We start from the raw sequence: 12,030 nt of genomic DNA on the forward strand, positions 1-12,030 counted from the left end.
TTAAAAGTTTGACTTCAGTTATTAACTATGCAACATACTGGACCTTGGAAAGGAATTATTATGGCCATTCACTTATTTTATTTGGAATCCCCAAACCAAGTAGACTTAACCCAGTTACTCAGGTGCATGAAATCAGTAAAGTGACAAACTGTTTGAGAGCAGCGAAGGGCACCTTTGTGTGGAAGGGAAGGTGAGCTGGGTGCTGAGCACAACAAGAGGGCTGAGCAGTGACCCCACTGAGGAGCTGGGATGCAGGTCAGCAAGTCAGCACCAGGATCAAGGCTGGGGACAGTGATCAGAGCCAGACACAGCCCAGTGACAGCCGAGTGAGCCCTCAGGGATGAGGCAGCTCCAGCTGGAAGACCAACCAGTGTGTTTGGGTCTAGGTTCAAGTTTGGAGGTCAGAGTTTGGTGCAGACACAACTGTAACAGGGCTGCAAAATAACATGGCAAAACCAACAGCAAACCCTCAATGTAAGAGCAATTCCTCAAGGGAAAGGAGGGGCAAGCCTTCACTTCTATTTTTCTTCTTGGTAGTTCTTGTCAGCGAAGGTGCTGATCTTGAGCTCAGTACACCAAACCCCTTAGCTCATCCAACTAAACTCCATAAGGGCATGTACTCAAGGCCCTGGCATAAATTCAGGTAAAAGCACTTGTAGCAGGTGGCTTAGGTCCATTTCATCGTGCAGGTGCCTGTATGTGACTCATCAGCCACTCTGAAATGAAGAATTTTTTGCAAATTCACACTTTGTTGTGCCCCAGCTGTTCGCCGTTACCGGTCCCACCAGAATGTTGCCACGTGAGAAGTCAGCTTGGGCTTATTTCAAATGGTACCAAAAAAACATTATTTTTTTGAGTGACTTAGTAATGTTTATCCACCTTTGTTTTCTTTATGCTCTTTGCAGTTCCAAAGGGGTCACATTTAGCAGCTGACCATGAAAAATACTCTCCTTAGATCAAAGAAAGCAACGGGCAGTCCAGCGCGGTCACGTGGGGCTGATGAAACACACGCACTGACACTTGACAGGACAGTGATTATCCCGTAGTTTAATAACATGTTAATCATCTTAAGAGTCATTATTTACTCTCAGGCACACACTGTACTCCCACAAACCAAACAAAACACACCAGAGGACATTTCTACAGGGCAAAGCATACTTGAAAAGTAAAAAGATCCTGTTGGTGAAAACCATCTCTTTATCTGTCCTAGAACACAAAACTAACAGAAAGGTGGTGTGCTTTTGTGCTACTTCATGCTACTCACCCCAAATGATTTGGGATATAATTGCATAGACTTTTACTTACTAAATTTAATAATAATGTGAATGTAAAGGTATAATATAGTCTTGGCATCACGTGATGCAAACAGCAAAAGCTTTCTCCACACCAGCATCTTATTGGGTTGCAAAGGTTGCCGTGGGAAATCTGTCTTTTATTCCTCTTTAGGTGACACATCTAACTGTGTCTTCCAGCAGAGTTGTCAGTGCCAGGTTCAGCCGTAGCTTTCAGTATTTTTTATCTGGATTATCTGTGATTTGAGGTCATAACTACTTTCACATGTGTTACCAAACAGTTTGAAGGCTTTTAACTTTTTCTAAACCTTCCTGAACTAGAGGTGGGATATGAGTAATATGGGAGCTTGCAATGTACAGTAAATGTTTGATTTGGGTGTTTTCAGTCTGAGAATATTCCTTAAAACTGTGTCTGAGCTGGATGGACCCATCTAGCCCACAGGGAGACTGCTCCTTCCCATGGAAGCATCTGAGCCTGTTTGCTGAAGATGGTCCCACTGGTACAATATGGCAAAAGAGGAATGAGAAGATGACAGGAGCTTTGTCTGCAGCCCAAGCAAAGACACTGAGACACTTAGTGCTCCCACGAGGAAAATTCCTAAGGGCCAGAAGAGAAAGTCATTGAGTTGTCGAAAAGTAAATCCAGAAGGAAAGCCACAGTCTGCAAACTCACAAACAGCAAAGACAGATACTATTTTTAAATCTGAGTTCACTTTGGAGTTATTTATAGATAAAGAAGTTAATTACTGTAGTGTCTATTGTTATACAAATGACTTATGAGTTTCCAAGTTGTTGTGGGGGGTATTTAATGTAGATCTATACAGACTCATCCTGGAGGTGGGACTGGTCCCAGCTCCCATCATGGGTCTGAATTGCATTTGTTTGGAGTTTTGCCCAACCAAACACTAACAGGCAGCCCAGTTGCTGCTGCCACCACATAAGGCACATACACAATGCAGTGGAGTTAATGGGAGTTGGTGAGAAGGTTGTGTCCTGATCCTAATGGAAATGACTTATTCCCAGAAACATATTCAGTCCAACTCTTCAAGCAATGAGGTTAAAATAGTTCCCCTGGGAGACTTCTAGAAATGCATTTCTGTATCAGAGTTTTTATCTTAGTATTCAGCCCAAGTTTTAATTTCTTCTTGCTGCTTATCCCCCCTTTGCAGACTGTTGGCAGTTCTTTGTTCTCAACCACTTAACCTTCCTTTCACCAGCCTATAAATATTGATCTATTCCCACCTTCCCTTTTTGTCTATACAAAAATCCCTCTGTAGGTATTTCTGCCCAACACTCAATGACCTTCAATTTGTTTGTTGTAATGAGGTACCTAGAAACTTATGTATTCTTCTACCAGAGTTGTTGAACAATACCTCCTTATTCATGCTGCACAAGCACAGACATTCCAACAGTTTCTCAGTCCTTCATGTTATTCCTTTCCAGATTTGTCCATCACAGTAAGTATGTAGAACTTGAATTCTTTTTCTTGAGACAGACTAACTGGCATTTTACCAGGTTGAATCCAATTTTTGTTGCATTTCATCAAGTTTTTGAAGAAACAGGCTATTTGCTTCCCAGTTTCTTTCTATACTTTTAAATAACTCATCCAGAGTACATCCAAAGCACATATAGGAGGTTTCATTAATTTATGATTTACTTCTTTGTCTTGGATTGTATTTTCCCAGGAGCTACAAGTGATCTCAACTATACAGTTAATCACCTTATTCTAGCCCAGCATTTATCAAACTGCATCTTGATGTTACTCTTGACTCACCATTAGCTTTAGGAAACAAACAACTGTTTGGCTACATTAAAAGGTATGATAGAAGTTGAATCATATTTCAGGAATGGAAACATCTGCAATTTTGGTATATATATATGCACAGATATATTTCTGAAAATGAGTATGATTCACTGCACAGATGACAATTTTATATTTCATACTCAAAATCATTTCAATCAGTTTCTAATAATATAGTAGATACTGCAGCAACTGCTGCCTGCAGCAACAACTCAGGCTGTAGTCATTGCTATAATACACTATGCAGCCATAGGACAAACTACTCTGAATGGTGAGCTGAAATCATCAAGAACTTAAAATTCAAAATGGGAATTAAAATTAGAGGGAAATAAATTAGAGGGAACTTTTTCCCAATTCAATTCAACTTCAAATGCAAATTCCCAATAACAAAAACTGTCTTAGTAGTCATAGAATTACTTCTGTTTAATATCTACATATAAAAGAAGCCTGAAAATCAGTTTGAGGGAGTTATTCTTAGATCAGTTGTCTGTTGAGAAAAAATTTTCCGTCTGCATTCCCACCAGAGCAAATGAGATGCCACTGAGCTTTTGGAAGCAGAGTTCATAGCCACCTGCATCTTTCTGTCCTTAGTCAAGTCCTTTTTTGGATTTAAACAAGTAAGACATCATGTAGCAAAACCCCACTGTTCAGGGCTTAGAGCACCTGCTAGAAACATGTGGTTACTGCTATTTAGCTAGAGCTCAGAATCTTCTAATTCTTGTGTGTTTCCTCAAGCTTGTCTTCATAAAAGGTCAGAGAACAGAAGAAAGTCCTCCCTTTTTGTAAACCTTGTATAATCCTATTGATTTACCCTGTGTTCAACCCAGTTAATTTCAATTTACCCTTTTATGATTTGTTTCCCTCAAAGTTAATAAACCTATGCTAACCGTTTTAGTTCCAGCTATTTCTTGTTTGTGCCAAACACCAGGGGAGAAAAATGAATGGTGATCTCCTGCTCTGTGCCTCTGAGCAATGCAGCACAGAAATCCCAGCCCACAGCTCACGCAGAGCTGGAGTGATGCTGGTGGATTGTGCAGCTGCTCCTGGTATGTGACCACACTGGGTGATACCTGTGGTTGGTTCCTGTCACACAGCCCCAGGGGAGATAGGGGATTCAAATTTTAGTTTGATGAGCTCTCTGGGCTGTGACATAATTCAGGATCCACACAGTCTGATCTATAATATATCTTTCAACTTTGATATGCCTTTTACAAGTAAATCCCACATGCAATTGTGGTCTTTTAGGAGAACCCATCACTGGCAACCAGCACTGGGACACTCAGACAGTGCACAGAGCACTGAGGGCTTGACAGCAACGTGACTGCCTTGGTGCAGTGCCAAATCTGAGGCAGTAACACCATCTTTGCAGGCAGAATCATTGGTTCAGGAACATTGATTAGAGAAGTTACACTGCTCTCCATTTCATTGTGTGGAACAGATGGGCCCTTCATGACCTAGAGCATGGGAAGTTCTTTCCTGGCTCTTTTCTGCTGTCAGACTTCTTTCAGTCAGATGTAACAACAGAACCTACAGATTTAGTCACATACAAGACAAAAGAAATCAGGAGAGATCGGGATGCATGACACTGTAACCTGCAAGCCTCTGGATGAAGCATATATTGAAGTGACATATTGAACAGAGATGTATTGTTAAGGAATGACCTCTACATTCTCTAGTGATCTTCTCCTGAATATGATTTGCAGTGTTCTGGGACCTTCTCAAAACATACTGAAATCTCCATGAATTCCAAAAGCTATGTCACTCTCCAAAAGTTTTTCTGAAAATATTGATATAGGAAGGTCAGAATTTGACAATATCAAACACTACTGAAGTCACAGGACTTGAGGCAGCAAGTGGATTTAGCCCAAATGCATTAGCCCACAATTATATTTTTCAAAACATTTACTGTACCCATGACTAATGACATATAATTTGGTGTTCTTTTCTGTATAACCTGAATGTTCTCTCTAAAATCCAGTTCCAGTGGGTATCTGTATCAGTTGTAACTTTTCCAGCCAGCGGCTATTTCAGCTCATTCTTGAATTTGAGGCTTGTGGCTTGGAGCAAAAGAATCATTTGAGAAAAGCTAATCTCAGAAATATGGCATTAGGTGGCAAAGTAGGGCTGAACTATATAACACTGTGGCCTCAACGTTACCTCTACTTCAGCTCAGGCAAACATATTTCCAAGAAAAAAAATGAACATGACTAGATCCTGTACCAGTATTATTTTAATTACATTTGTAGCAAATAGAAAGAACAATATGTAATTGCTGACTGACTTAAAAATAGTTTCAACTACAAATAATAAGAAACAGATTAGAGCAGGGCATAGTGCCTGGAGATTTTACCAGGCAGTGGATCAAACAGCTGAACTCTTGATAGACTCTGCAGCTTTCCTTTGCCTGCTGTTTCCTGGAATAGCAAATTCAGGAGCCATTTGTGAGTCACTGGCCAGTTCACCCCCACAAACCATTAATGTCACGTCTGAACATTCAAATGTCACAATGGAAACGGCTACTTTAAAAAAAAAAAATCCAACTCAGAAGTTTCCTGTTTCTCAAAGAATAGTTTCATTTTATTTCTTGGAAAAATTTTTGCAATGCACTTTTCAGGTGTTGACAGACCTATATCTGATATAAGTCTGGGTGGAAAAAATCTGTATGAAAGCTCTTAAAAATGTTCTCTTATGGTTATTCTTCTACTGAATAAATATTTTTACCATGACCAAGCATCAAATGCAAAGTGCCATTTCCTGAGTGCTTGTTGAGGGCTTTTAAATTTTCTTTTCTTGAGAAAATGAGTGCGATTCCCACAGTTCCCCAGGGAACTAATGCTTTTTACTCCAACAAGAAGCACAAGGAGCTCTATCTACTTTTTAAACAATTTTACTCATTGATTTTGTGCCTTAAGGAATCAGTTCAGAATAGCCTTTTGTGTGCCACAACAATGAAGACACCAGCCGGTGACATTTATAAATCTACTATTAATTGCCCCTGCTTGTACGCTTGGGTTCTAATGCATAATGCTTTGAGTTACATATCTAACGAGCTCCAAACTGAAACATGCCAAAGATGAGGCAGAGGGGAAATCATCATGTAGGGATAAAGAGCCAAACCCTCCTGGCTGTCGGCTCTCCAAGGCACTGCTGATTGATCAGCGAAGCCTAAGGCTGAGGAGGGTTACCTGCAACACCCCTGCTGCTATTCCTGTTCCCTCCAGTGTCACCAGGGCACTATTTATCTCCAGAACAACTCATTAATGACGGATCCCTGGCTGGGAGAAGCAGACAAAGATGCAAACAACAAGAGCTCACCTCTCTCTTACTCATGAGAAAACTCTTAACAGGAGCCCAGCTCCTCAGGTCTAATTATACTCAAAAATTCCCTCTGCACTGACGGTGAAGAGGGATGGAGTAAATCTTACCTCACTCAGAGCTAGAATTTGCCTGAGATTATTGTCTGCTGGAGAAACAGAATATAATTCTTCTTTAGGTAATTTAACATCTTGTTTATTGCATCTTTAAAAATATTAAAAATGTCATCAATTGTTCCGAAATGATTAAAACGGGCTTCTAAGAATACTGTTAGATACACACAGTCTAACCTGTTGCACAGAGCGATAATTTACAGTTCAGGGAGGTGAGAGCTCTGAACTTTTCAGGAAGACTTTGTATACAGGAAATCCCAAGAGAAATATATGCATTCATATCGAAATTAATTATGTAACAAAAATATGAATCTTCTATATCCACAAACTGCCCTGTTTCATTTAAGTCTCTTCCTATCACTTTGAATCAAAACCAAACCATTCTGATTATCAAGATGGAGGTATTGCAGAAAAATAAAAATAGTACTTATAAAAATGGTACTGTCTTTATACAGCCCTTGCAATCAATAGGCCTCAAAGTAATATGCAGAAATTAGATGATCCTCAGTTTCTACATGGGGAAATTGAAATACACAGAGGTGAAGTCAATTGAATAAAATCCTTCAGTGGGTCAGAAATCTCAGTAAAAAGTGCAGGTTTCAAAACCTTTGCAATGGCTTGATGTGTTGAAGAATTCCAAAGAGAAATTATTGATATTCAGGTCCATCTATAACCTGAAAATGAAGTTCAGGTTCTCAAAGTACCCAGACACTCAAAACGAGCATCTGGCATTGCCACTGACATTTACCTTCCAATGCAGAGGAATCTGATATGCCAGGTATGTTATATAAAATTAGTAAATAAGAGTGTTTGCCTTGAAGAGATAAAATTATAGTCCTTTTTGTTACCAAAAATTATTTCTTACGTCTTAAGCATTTTCCAGTTTTGGCTTCCTTGCTATTAATTACAGATCTATCTCTTAAACTTTTCAAGTCACAGCTGCCTCAGAGATCAAAGCCGGTCAAAATAACAGGGGGTGCTGGGAAGGAGTTGTATTCTTCTTAGTGGTTTCCTGTGGTTTTGATCAAAGTATACAAAGAATCCCATTAAGGAGAGACTGAATTTAGTGGGATGCAGCTATATCCAGCTGAAAAATAGAAAAATAATCTCCTCTAGCTTATTGGATACATAAGTCTGTGTTTATCCTCTTTCTGTCTCTCATCTCCACTTTTTCCTACAAAGTGTTCATTATATATGTGCAAACTGAATGGGTTCAGGGGTGTTCATAAACCAGTTAGGGTCACAACTGCTTCCCCTTTACCTTCTCCGTGTTGCTCTAAGTTGCCAAATTCAGTAAGCACCACAGTATGGCTGTAACAGCACAATAATGAGCAACATCAAAGGTCCTCACTGTTAATGTAAATGCACCAGGCTTTGCTTTTGTGAACAGAAGTGTTACTTCTGTGCATAAACTCACACTTTGAGGGCAGAATATAATGCTTAAACATACCTTATATTACTTAGGAAAGATCCAGAAGGCCACAAGGCCACTCTGATATATATATATACATATATATGTACATATTTGAAATGGAAAAAACCCGTCCTTTACATGACTACTCAGATTCACCTAAACAGAAAATTGACTGCCAAGAAGATAAAATAGACTTTTTACAGCTGTATTATTTTTCAATGCCAAATGTTCTCAAATAGATCCTTCATCAGAAGCAAGAAAATCTATAGGTTTCTTTAATTTTTTTCTTGTGTACAGAGGATGATTATATGAGAAAGTAGCATTCATATAAGATAAACCAGATTTCCTATCAGTGTAATTACAGCAATGCAAAAGATTTAATACCCTATTCTTTACTGAGAAGAGTAGCCTGTTATCAACTACATTAAAATATTTCTAGTAATTTCACATAAAATAAAAAAAAGAAGCCACTCAAAATGAACTTAAAGAAACATGAGTTTTTCTGCAATGGTTTAACCATATTAGATTAAACTCATATACTAAATTCTACCAATGCAATTCTGTGATAAAGATAAGACCATAACCAATATGTTCATTAAAACCATGGAAAAATGAATGGAATACCAAGGAAATGAAACACAAGGTCAAGGGCCAAGTGTATGCATCCATCAGGCTTCATAAAACCCATAATCTATTGCTAAAGTTAAATAAAAAATACACGATTGAGTTCTATGACATTTCTGTAAAGACTAGAAGTCCTAAGACTTCACTGGTAGAAAAACAGAAGCTCAATTTTGTGATATTACATCAAAGAAATAATTCTTGCAGAAAATAACATTTTATTTTTTGAAACAAACAAAATGTTTCTTAATAGAAATATAAATTTCAACATTTCGTGTGAAGACGAAATTATTATTATCATCATCATCATTATTAAATCGGGAGAAAAGTCCTTTCAACTTTTTATTAACTAAGAAGCAGCTTTCTGTTCCATCTCTATGAGACTCTCCAGCCCAGCAGCTCTTCAGTGCCAGGTCAATTCAGTTTGTTCTCAAGAACATGGAGCTCCTTCGTGAACATGGGACAAGGTGTGGAATCATGTGGGTGTGCCCAGCATCACAGCACGTGGCACAGGATAAGAAACCCTTGCTTTGGGCCTCAGGACAGGCACACCCGATCCATTGGGATGTGGTGATGGTGGAGAGACGGGGGACAGAGTCCTGCCCCAGGGCTGCAAGTAGCTAAACATTTTTTTTAGCAGTGGCTTGAAAAAGGGAAGCATGGACAATTCTGTTTCCTGGCATGCAGAATGGATATTTGTTCCATGCCTAAAATTCAGGGAAAAACCGCAACTGGGCAAAGAGTGAGCTCTAGACTGGGCAATGCAGGATGTGGCAGAAATCCCTTCCTTGCCTGATTTCTGGGCATGGCACTGCCATAGCACACAGTCCAGCCAAACATTCAGATTTTGGTATTATCAGCATTTTCCAAAGGAAACATATTCCTCCTGAGAATTTCCAGTGAGCTCTTGTTACGTGCTGATATTGAAATGCCAGCACAGTTGAACTGCATTTTTCTAATTTCATTTTATCTGTGCACCTAAATTCTGCCTTTTCCTTTTGAGATCTCCTCCCCTAGTCCTGAACTCAGCTGTGACAGTTATTATACAACACTGCAGTGCTCTTTTGCCCTCTTAAAGGCTTTTTCCAAGTGCTAGATTATTACTCATTTATAGTTAGATTGCTACTCACTTAGAAAGGGCCTAATTCTACTTTTGCAATCCACTTAATTGTGAGACACTGCATAGAAAATATGTAAGTGGTGAACAAACTAGGGAGAAAGATAAGGTCAAGCCCAAACTGATGAGGTTCTCTGGAATAAAAAGGAGTTATATAAATAGAAGATTATATTTTCTCATTAACAAGAAAGTTTTTTTCATTTTCTTTCCAGGGCCTTGAATCTGCTGTTTAAGTCAGTGGGAACTTTTGTTTCCAGTACCTAACTCTGGTTATTCTCAAAAACTTCTAATAAACAGTTTAGCCTGCAACTTGTGCTGTCAGATGGAGAGCTCTGGGATTATGCTGGTGGGCAAGGGATGAAAACATTCCTTAGGCTGAAGAGCTGTCAAGATGAGCACTTCAGTCTTAATGCCAGGTGGCCAAATTTTGCTTGCAGATTCTCCAACGTGAATCAAAAGCAACATTATCACAATCGTGGGTATTAGAAAGGTAGAATTCTAATAAAAGGGAGGAAAACAAAACCTCGGGGGGTTTTAAGGAAGTGGATTAGTTGAGGTAATTTTGAGCAACTATTCTCAAGAAAGCACTGGGGGACAGTTAAGTTTAATTAGGCTGCAGCTCTTCGCCGCAGGTGGTTTTGTTTCTGCCACAAACCTCTTTTCTTGTCCTCTCAGGTGTACCAGTGAGCACTGATAAACCCCTGGAACTGCTCTTGTTTGAGAAGGAAGGAAGGGAGAGGTGACTGGCCTGCTTATAAAAGAGGTGTGAGTGGAATCACCCTTGTCAATTTTGAATTAACAAGAGCTAAATCTTACTGCAAGAGGCCGGGCTGGGTGGGAAGAGGTCCTCGTGTGTCTTGGAGCTGAGTTGAAAAACACACCTTGTCTGCTGCAAGTAGCACTGACAGTGTGAGAGCTGCTGGGACTGTGACTATTCCTTTCATCTCGTCGTTATTCCTGCCTGGGGAACGCCCTGCATGTTTGTGCTCTAGCAGGATAAGACTACATTCTTCACTTTTCCCTACTGGGACCTTTGCAAAAATGCCATATCTATCTGGAACCTTCACAGAGCTGATCCATTTGAAGTCAACACAACTACAGGAAGAAAACTTCAGCAAGTGCATAAAGATTAGGAAGAGGCTTCAGGTTGCTGGGCAATTTTTATTCCCAGTGATTTTTAATTTATTTAGGTTAAATTTTAATCAGGTAGAAAAATGTGAGTCTAAAAGCAGTCACAGTTAATTATATTTTGTGTTTTCAATATTCACCCACAATTTTTTTAATGTGGTGTCCTTGAGATGTTGCATTTCTGAACACGTGGCAGAATAGCTCAATTTTATACATAATTTATTGAAAGGTTTTAACTGTACATTTCTTGAGTAATTTTCATGCATAATTGAGCTTAAATTGCATTTGGCTTATTTTGAATTAGGAAATCTCATACAGGATTAAGTCACATTAATACATGTTTGGTATCTCAATAAGAAGCCACTTCTAGGTTGCTACTAATTTTTAAAACATCCTTGAATCTTGTTAAAATGAAATTGAATTGCTGTGATTTTAAAATCTAAACTTGGAGTTCAAACATAAGAAAATAGGGATTTTTAAACTTCCTGAGTATTTTCTTACTTTCTCTTGAATTATGAAGTTCTTCCCAAAACTTTTCTGATTATATTGTCTGGTTTTAAAATATCAATTCTAGTTAAAAAACAATAATCAGAAAACCAGCAAACTTCTGAAAAAATAAAATGTATTCCAGGCCTAACTATAACTCCGATACCATTAGACACTGAAGCTCTTGCTGAGGAGCCATTTAGCTCCTGCAGCACACCACACTGAGTACATATGGGTAGCACCTTCCTTTATACCCTCACAAGGGCAGCTGGTCTTGTACAAAATGGGACAAAGAGCAGAAAAATGGGTCCATGGAGGCTGCTAATTTGGGAAGATGTGAATTTGCCTTCCTAGTCTTACTTATCACACAAACTCTCACAGTAGTCGCTAAAGTGTCCAAAAATAGGAGTTTGCAGCCCTAACTATAGCCTTGTGAAACAACGAGAAACTCGTAACATCTCTCCTATTAGGAAGACTTGTGGTTTGGGAAGCAGATGGATGGAATGGTGCAGTGCATCCCATCCACCTTCAGTAGCTTGGCCAAATGTTTCAAAGCACAGCAGTTCAATCACTTTAATTACATCTCATCTCAGGTGTTATCGCCAAAATAATTTTGGCCTAGTTTTGATCCATATTGGCACGTTAACAGGAAGCAGGGATGGTGGGGAAGGAGAAGGAGCTGTACAAGATATTATTATTCATGTCAGCAAAAAAATTCCAAAAGTCACACGTGACCTTGTACC

Source organism: Corapipo altera, unplaced genomic scaffold (genome assembly GCF_003945725.1).
Source record: "Corapipo altera isolate COAL_440 unplaced genomic scaffold, ASM394572v1 113, whole genome shotgun sequence".
Taxonomy (NCBI): domain Eukaryota; kingdom Metazoa; phylum Chordata; class Aves; order Passeriformes; family Pipridae; genus Corapipo; species Corapipo altera.